The following is an 8,233-nucleotide window of genomic DNA, read 5'->3' as shown; positions in this document are numbered from 1 at the left end:
CCTGTGCCCAAAGGCCACATGGAACAAAAAAAAATCCCTGTTGATTTTACATGTGGAATGCTTTTTTGTCTCAACCAACAAAATAGGGTTCAGTGATGTAGCTTTAAGAGACCAACCAGTTTTAAGAACTTAAGAAGAGCCTGCTGGATCAGACGAATGGCCCATCTAGTCTAGCATCCTGTTCTCATAGTGGCCAACCAAATATCCATGGGAAGCCCATAAGCTCTCCCCTCCTGCAGTTTCCAGCAACTGGTTTTCAGAAGCATACTGGCTCCAGAGAGAGAGCATAGCCATTATGGCTAGTAGCCTTTGATAGCCTTACCCTCCCTGAATTTGTCTAATCTTAAAGCTGTCCAAGCTGGTGACCATCACTGCCTCCTGTGGGAGCGAGTTCCATATAACTATGCACTGCATGAAGTACTTCGTCTGTCCTGAATCTTCTGGGATTTAGCTTCATTGGATGTCTATGAGTTTTAGTGTTATAAAAGAGGGAGAAAAATTTTCCTCTATCCACATTCTCATGCCAAGCATAATTTTACACACTTGTATCATGTCACCTCTTACTCGCCTTTTCTCTAAACTAAAAAGCCCCAAATGCTGCAACCTTTCCTCATAGAGGAGTTGTTTTATCCTCTTGATCATTTTGGTTGCCCTTTTCTGGACCTTTTCCAACTCTGCACTATCTGTTTTGAGGTGAGACAACCAGAACTGTGCACAGTATTCCAAATACGATTGCACCATGGATTTGTATAATGGCATATCTGCAGTTTTATTTTCAGTTCCTTTCCTAGTGATCCCTGGCTTGGAGTTTACCTTTTTCACAACTGCTGCACACTGGGACAACATCTTTTCCCACCCACCCCAACCAAAAAAAGAGCCTTAGACAAAACTCCTAAGAAATCTGTTGATCCTTTTGGAAGGGAGAGGGCTATGGGGGGGAATTACGTTAATGTTAGGTGAGATAAAAAATGCCCTATGACTTTTTCAAACAATTGATTCAGAGAAGTAGTTTTCAGTGTCCTCCTCCTGGCACAGTGCACGTGACCCTTTACTACCCTGAGATACATTGGAATTCAGCTTGGGGTTGAAAAAACTATAGCATGTTTTTCAGGATTCTGGGTTAATCCCAAAGTGGTTGCACTAAAAGCATTTCTGTGCTGAAAGTAAATAAAAAACTAACTACAGTAGGCTACCAATCTACTCAAACAGCCCTGCCATCACTGCTATAAAAAATAATGGTTGGCATAAGATAAATTCCAATAACTTGTTTACTTGCTGAATACGCAGGAAGCTGCCTTATACTAGTTCAGACTATTTGTTTATCCAGTATTGCCTGCTTGGATTGGCAGCAAATGTCTAGCATATTACACTTGCCCATCATAGGCTACCTGATTCTTTTAAACTGCAGATGCCAGGGATTGAAACTGGGACCATCTGCATGCAAAAGTATGTGCTCAACCACAGTTATGGTCTGTTCCCCAAGAGTTCCTCTGAAACACAAGAGATTGCTTACTGTATCTTATTCCTGTTTGTAGGTTTCAAAGTTCTTTTTGATTATGGTATCTTATGCATTTTTATAAGATGCACACTGCTGTGCTCCATGTTTGAGGAAGGATGGAATATAAAATTAATGTAGCTCACCGCAGGTTGGCCAGTCTCTCCTACCACTGCTTCTGAAACCACCTCAATCTCAAATAGCTGTTTGGCAGGCTGCACTGTGTGCTTTTTACATGGGGATGACCCTTGAAGGTGCAAGTTGCATCCAACAATCACTGAACACACAGAATGAAACTTCCTGTTCTCCTCCTGCGCACGCCCCAAATCTGCTTGGGTGGTGGGGAAGAATGTCTGTTGTGCTTGTAAAAGTTGTTGAACATGTGCAGTCATTTAGCTGGATACAACCCAGAGTGTGGGATTTATAAATATGTGTGTTCTTTGATGGTTATGTAGTTGTGCGTATTTTGTGTGGGAGGGTCTACAAGAGTATAAAAATGTAGTGTGAGAATGCATATCGATACTGAAGAAAGAGGCGACGTTGGAGAAAAACACCAGATTAAAAAAGGACTAAACATTAAAAGATGCAGAACCGATGCCAAAAGTGTGTGTGTGGGGAATCCCTTGTACCACCAGCATGCTCCACTGTATTGGCTTTGCTTCATTCTGCCTGCTGCTCCTAATAGAAGAGCCTGTGTTAGTTGCGTTCTGGATGGATATATTTTTTTAACTATTGTAACAGATGAGCTTTTACAGCATATAGTTAAAATATGGAATTTGCTTCCACAAGGTGTGATAATCACCAACCTAGATGTCGTTAAAAGATTAATGAAGAGTAAGGCTACTAGTCATGGTAATGTATGCTACCTCCAGAATCAGATGAAGTATGTGTCTGAATACCAGTTGCTGGAGAGCAACAGTGGGAGAGGGCTATTGTGTTCGTGTCTTGTGGCCCACAAGCAGGAAATAAGTGGTGAACTAGATAGTACTATGACATGATGCAATAGGGCCCTTAAGATCTTTTGGACCTGTATGCAAGAAAAATGTTTTCAGTATAGCTTGTATGTTCAGGTTGTTGCACCTCCAAGCAACCTTTTGGATTAGGTAAAACTGTAGATGGGAGAAACTTGTGGCACTTTGCATGGAAATGAGCCTTAAGTCACATTCACACCAGACATTTATTCCACTATTATCCTACTTTAAACAGTCATGCTTCCCCCTAGAGAAAACAGGGCAGTGTAGTTTGTGAAGCGTGCTGACAGTTGGCATTCTGAATTCTCTAGGAAGGGGGGTTGACAGTTAAACCACTTGGGGAATTGTAGTTCTGTGAGCAGAATAGGAGTCTTGTAACAACTCAGCACAAGCTACACTTCCCAGGATTCTCTGGGGGAAGCCATGACTGTTTAAAGTGGAATAATAGTGGAATCATGTCTGGGTGAATATGGTCCTAGTGTGGTGTAACCAGATCACATGAAATCAGTCTCCTCTCTCCCCGCTTTCGCTTATATGAATAAAGTATATGGCTGAGAACAATGCTTATTTTTGCAGTAATGTATCCAGACTAGCAATTCAAAGTCTGTCACTGCTGTAACAGTGGATTTCTCCAGAGAAATTCTCTTTTTCCTATAAAAGGCCCTCTACCTACTTCAGAAAGTACAAGATTCAAACTTGCGCCTTTTTCAATAGAAATGTTACCTGGGCATGCTAAGTAACTCTGCCTGGGTCCAAATGGACTTCCTCCAAGAGAGGAGTGGAAAAGCTGTGGCCCTTTGGGTGTTGTTGGACTTCCAACTCCCCTGTCATCTCCAACCATTGGACACCTGGCTGGGGCTGATGAATGTTTGAAGGCCACCACTTCTCTATCCCTGATGTCAGATGCTCTGCCTAATATCTTGTTATTCACATACCCAGATATTCTTCCCCAAATATTCCTAAGTGTTTTTCCATTGTTGTTTCTTCTTGTCTAGGTAAGTGTGCATAGGATTGTAGTCAAAATGGCATTTGTTTCAGTCATAAACTTTATGATATAAAATGAAGGCTCCAGGTGATGATATATACTTTCACATATGAAGCAGCATACTGGAGAGGAACATCTTTTTTTTTAATTGGCAGAGAGGTCCCCCCTTTTAAGGGGAGCATTAAAACATGTAACACCTGTAAATTGCTGGTGTGTGTTTGTACAGTATTGCAAGAAAAAGGGGGAAAGCACCTCAAATGAAAATGAAAGAACAGGTTCTGGTGCTTGCTGTTGTAAAACGTGTAGATCAACATGTTTTGGAGTAAAACATTGGGTTGAATTCAGTGTTAGTCCTACTGAGAGAATACCCATTGAAATGGACATTAATGACAAATTTAAGTCCATTAATTTCAATGGGTCTACTCTGAGTAGAACTGAGTTGGCTGTAACCCCCCTCCTCCTTCAGGAGTTTGAAAAGCTTGTGGGTTCCTAAAATCAAAAAAATGCCTCATTCTTAAAATCTAGCCAGCTCAAGAACTGCCATGAAAAAGTAGTAGAAATGTGGAGAGAATAAAATTTTGTTCCAGTGCTTATTCGAGCTGGTTCTTGAATTGGCTAAATCTTAAAAGTGTGTGTTGAATTTTAAGAACTCTCAAAAGCTTTTCCAGCTGCTGAAGGAGGAGAGTTTTATTCCAAAACATGTTGAGCTACCATAAAGGTGAGGAAGATTTTGCCTGAGGGAACACTGGAGCCTGTTTTTCTTTTTTATTTGTACACTTTGTACAGAGCAAAGTATTATTACTTGATCTGGATGATTTGAGAAAATGGCTCTTAATTTTTAGGAAGATCGTGTCTAAACTGGTATTTCTCTCTTGTGCTTGTCTTAAATAACTTTTCATAGTTATGGAAAACATGCAAGATATCTTAAAAGCAGGCTTTGGTCAAGGAGTGTGGATTGCATCTTGCTCCTCTTGAAACAGCAATGAATGTTCTGTGCAAATGGAAGGCCTTATCCTCCAAAATGTAGGTCTTCAACTGGTGCATCAGGATCCCCAATACACAACACTTGCCAGTGTAAAGTGGGTCATATGAATGTGATACCACTGCATGCTTTTAGCTTATAAGTAATTTATACCTGCTCTTCTGGCTGTAAGGCACTTGAATGGCTTTGCATAAGATAGGTGAGGGAAGCCTTTGGCCCACCAGATCCTGCTGAGGGATATTGGCCATGCATGCTGGGTCTGATGGGAGTTGTAGTTCGGCAACAGCTGGAGGGCCAAAGATTCCTCAAACCTGACATAAGAAATGAAGAATATAGAGTTCTATATTTCTTACTCTGCAAAGCTGCTCATGTGCACTGTGATACATTTTATAGCAGTAGTCTTGAACTCTTTCACATATTGGCCTCACTGACCATGTTCCTGTTTCTCTTCTCTCCCCCCCCCAAAAAAAAAGTCTCAGCTTTTCATACCATTTTTAAACCTCTCCTCTTTCACTGTAAGCTGCATGTGTTTTATCTTTTGTCAGGCTTTTAACCACAGGGTTTTTGGGGTTTTTTAATCGCTACTCCCTCCCTTCAATTTTATTATTGTAAACAGACAAACGAATGTGTCATTTGTAGAATAGTATATTCTTCACTAAATGTAGTTTATTACTAAATCATACATTAAAATCTTAGTTTTAATGTAAGTACTACAGACATAATATTTTCTAAAAAAAAGTAATGCATGTTTTTCTGCTTTTTAGTTTGGTTAGTTTCTTTGTTATGGTACAGTTTTTAAAATGAAAACATCTCATATATGTGTCAGCTGCTGTGAAACTAAACATTAAAAGTCATTTATGAGCTCAACATTTTCAGCTCAGTCAAAAGTGAGAAGAAAAATAAAAATGACAGGCAGGAGTATTATGGCCACATTCGCACCATACATTTATTCCACTCTAAACAGTCATGGCTTCCCCCAAAGAATCCTGGGAAGTGTAGTTTGTTAAGGGCGCTGAGAGTTGTTAGTAGACCCCTGTTCTCCTTACAGAGCTACAGTTCCCAGAATTCTCTGGGAAGAGGGACTGACTGTTAAAACACTCTGAAAATTGTAGCTCTGTGAGGAGTCTAACAGCTCTCAGCATCCTTCACAAACCACACTCCCCAGGATTCTTTGGGGGAACCCATGACTGTTTAAAATAGAATAAATGTATGGTGTGAATGTGGTCAAGGTGAGGCAGAAGGGGAAAAATAGGAATGGGGGGGTCTGAGGTCTGTATGAATGGAAGTTTACTGCTCTAAAGTAAATATCATTTCTAATATATTCTCCCCCAATAGATCCTCCGTGGCTCAGAGTGGTAAGCGGCGGTAACGCAGCCGAAGCTCTGCTCACGGCCGGAGTTCAATTCCAACAGAAGGAGGAAGTTGAATCTCCGGTAAAAGGGGTCGAGGTCCACTCAGCCTTCCATCCATCCGTGGTCGGTAAAATGAGTACCCGGCATATGCTGGGGGGTAAAGAAAGGCCAGGGACGGAACTGGCAATCCCACCCCATATATACGGTCTGCCTAGTAAATGTCGCAAGACGTCACCCTAAGAGTCGGAAATGACTCGCACTACAAGTGCAGGGACACCTTTACCTTTTTATTCTCCCCCAACAGATTTGAGTTAATCTGTTTTCAACTATTGTAAACATTGGGATAAAAATACATTACATTAAAACTGTTTAAGATAGCTGCATACTGCACATCATTTATGTACACAGGGTAGTTTATGGCACAGAATAAACAATAACAATACAAAAGCTATCACTTATCTCCAATGCTTATGTTATACCAGAGCCACCCATCTTATTTGTGGCTCTTGCCTTACAGTGGTTTGGTAGGATTGCCAGCCCCACTAAACTATTTGGAGGTCTATTGTTGTAAGTGGTATAGACATTTTGAAGATGTTTTGTTTCAGTATATTTTAAAGTCTGTTTTTAAGATGTTTTAGAGTGTTTTTAATGTTTTGTTTGCCACTCTGGACTCCTTCTGGGAGGAAGGGCAGAATATAAATTAAATAAATAATAATGCTTTAAAAAAAAATAAAGCGTTCAAAATAAGGAACGCTTTGTGACTTAATAAGAAAATGGTATGCGTCACAATATTAGCAGGGCTTCACTACATCGCAAGGATGTTATATTTTAATAAAAGTTGCCTCTCCTTTTCTTTTTGGCAGTTAATGGTGCAGCTCACAAATATGAAAATTTCCTTGCTGTAAGGAACAGTACACAAGCCTCATTAAAGCACTAGCAGGTAGCTTTGCCTCCTCTTCAGAAGTCACCCTGGTCTTTTGGTAGATCTTTCTCGCATACTTAATAGAGCACAGATGGAGGATATGTGGTCATTTAGCTGTTGCTGGGCTCTAGCTCCCATCTGTCCCAACCATCACGGTTAAGGACTATGGACATTACAGTCAAACATCTGGAGGGCCACTGAGCAAGGCTAGAGGCTCCCTTTCGTTAAAGAGCCTTCTATCTCTTTTCCCCATCCTCTTCCAACAGTTATGTTGCTCACCTGGTGAGAGGTTGTTATTCCCTCATTGGTTGTTCTTGTTGCTGACTTTTTTTTAGAGAGGTCATTGGGCTATTGGGGAGGCTGGGAAGAAGGAATACAAACAGCACACAGTGGTAGCTATCGTGGTGTCCTCCAGATTATGTTGGACTACCACTCCCATTACCCCAGCAAGCATGACCAATGGTGAAGGATGATGGGAATTGTAGTCTAACAAGATCTAGAGGGCATCAAGTTGGCTGCCGTTGTTTCAGAGCTTTTGTTCCAGAGAGGTAGACTGCTTACACCCTATACCTTGCATTCTCCCCATCCTCCTTCCAGAAACTCTGAGAACTGTAGTTTGTTAAGGTACTGAGAACTGTAGCTCTATGAGGGATAAACTATATTCCCAAGATTCTTTGGGAGAAGGGGGATGTGCTTTCAAGGTAGGGTGTGCATCTAGCCCTTCCTGTCTTAAGTCTGTTCTGCCACAAAAACCCAGGGGTCCTGTGTAGCACCTTTTAAGATGAGGGCCACACATATATTTTAAGTACGTCTAACATACAGTTAAAGCACACAACTTCCACCAAAGAGTCTCTGGGAATGTGTAGCTCTGTGAGGAGAAAGCCATAGTTTCTAGAATTCTTTGGTGGAAGTCATGTGCTTTAATGTGCATTGGATGTGCTTTAAGTGTAAGGTGTGGTTACAGTAGATGTCTACTCGCTCGTAAGCCCCTATGAGCTCCATGGGATTTACTTTTGAGTATATATTCTAGGATTGCATCATTCCCGACAAGCTCAGTTGTAGGGTATCTGCTTTGCATGCAGAAGGTTGCAGGTTCAATCCCCAGCATCTTCATGTAAGGGCTGGGAGAGGCCCCTACCTGAAATCCTGCGTAGATGCTGCCAGTCGGTGTGGAGAATATTGAGCTAGATGGACCAACCGTCTGACTCGGGATAAAGTAGTTGCCTATGTTCCTAGCTTTTGTGAACTACAGTCCATCCCATGAAGTTTTTCCGGGGTTAAAAATCACTTAAAGGACTGCAGTCCACAATAGCTAGTACACACCCACACCTCTACCTGTCAATTGAGTACACTTGATGCATCTGATGGACTCTAGTCCACAACAGTTTTAAGTCACCATAAACCTGTTACTAATACATTGTTGCACTGCAAGAGATGGCTACCCCTTCTCCAAAAAGAGTTGTGTAAATTGGTTTTCTTCAAAAACCGTTTTCTAAACGTAGGCCTTTTGCAAAGGCAATGCTCCT

The sequence above is a fragment of the Rhineura floridana genome, chromosome 15, assembly GCF_030035675.1.
Source record: "Rhineura floridana isolate rRhiFlo1 chromosome 15, rRhiFlo1.hap2, whole genome shotgun sequence".
Classification (NCBI taxonomy): Eukaryota; Metazoa; Chordata; class Lepidosauria; order Squamata; family Rhineuridae; genus Rhineura; species Rhineura floridana.
This window is presented reverse-complemented; position numbering follows the sequence as displayed.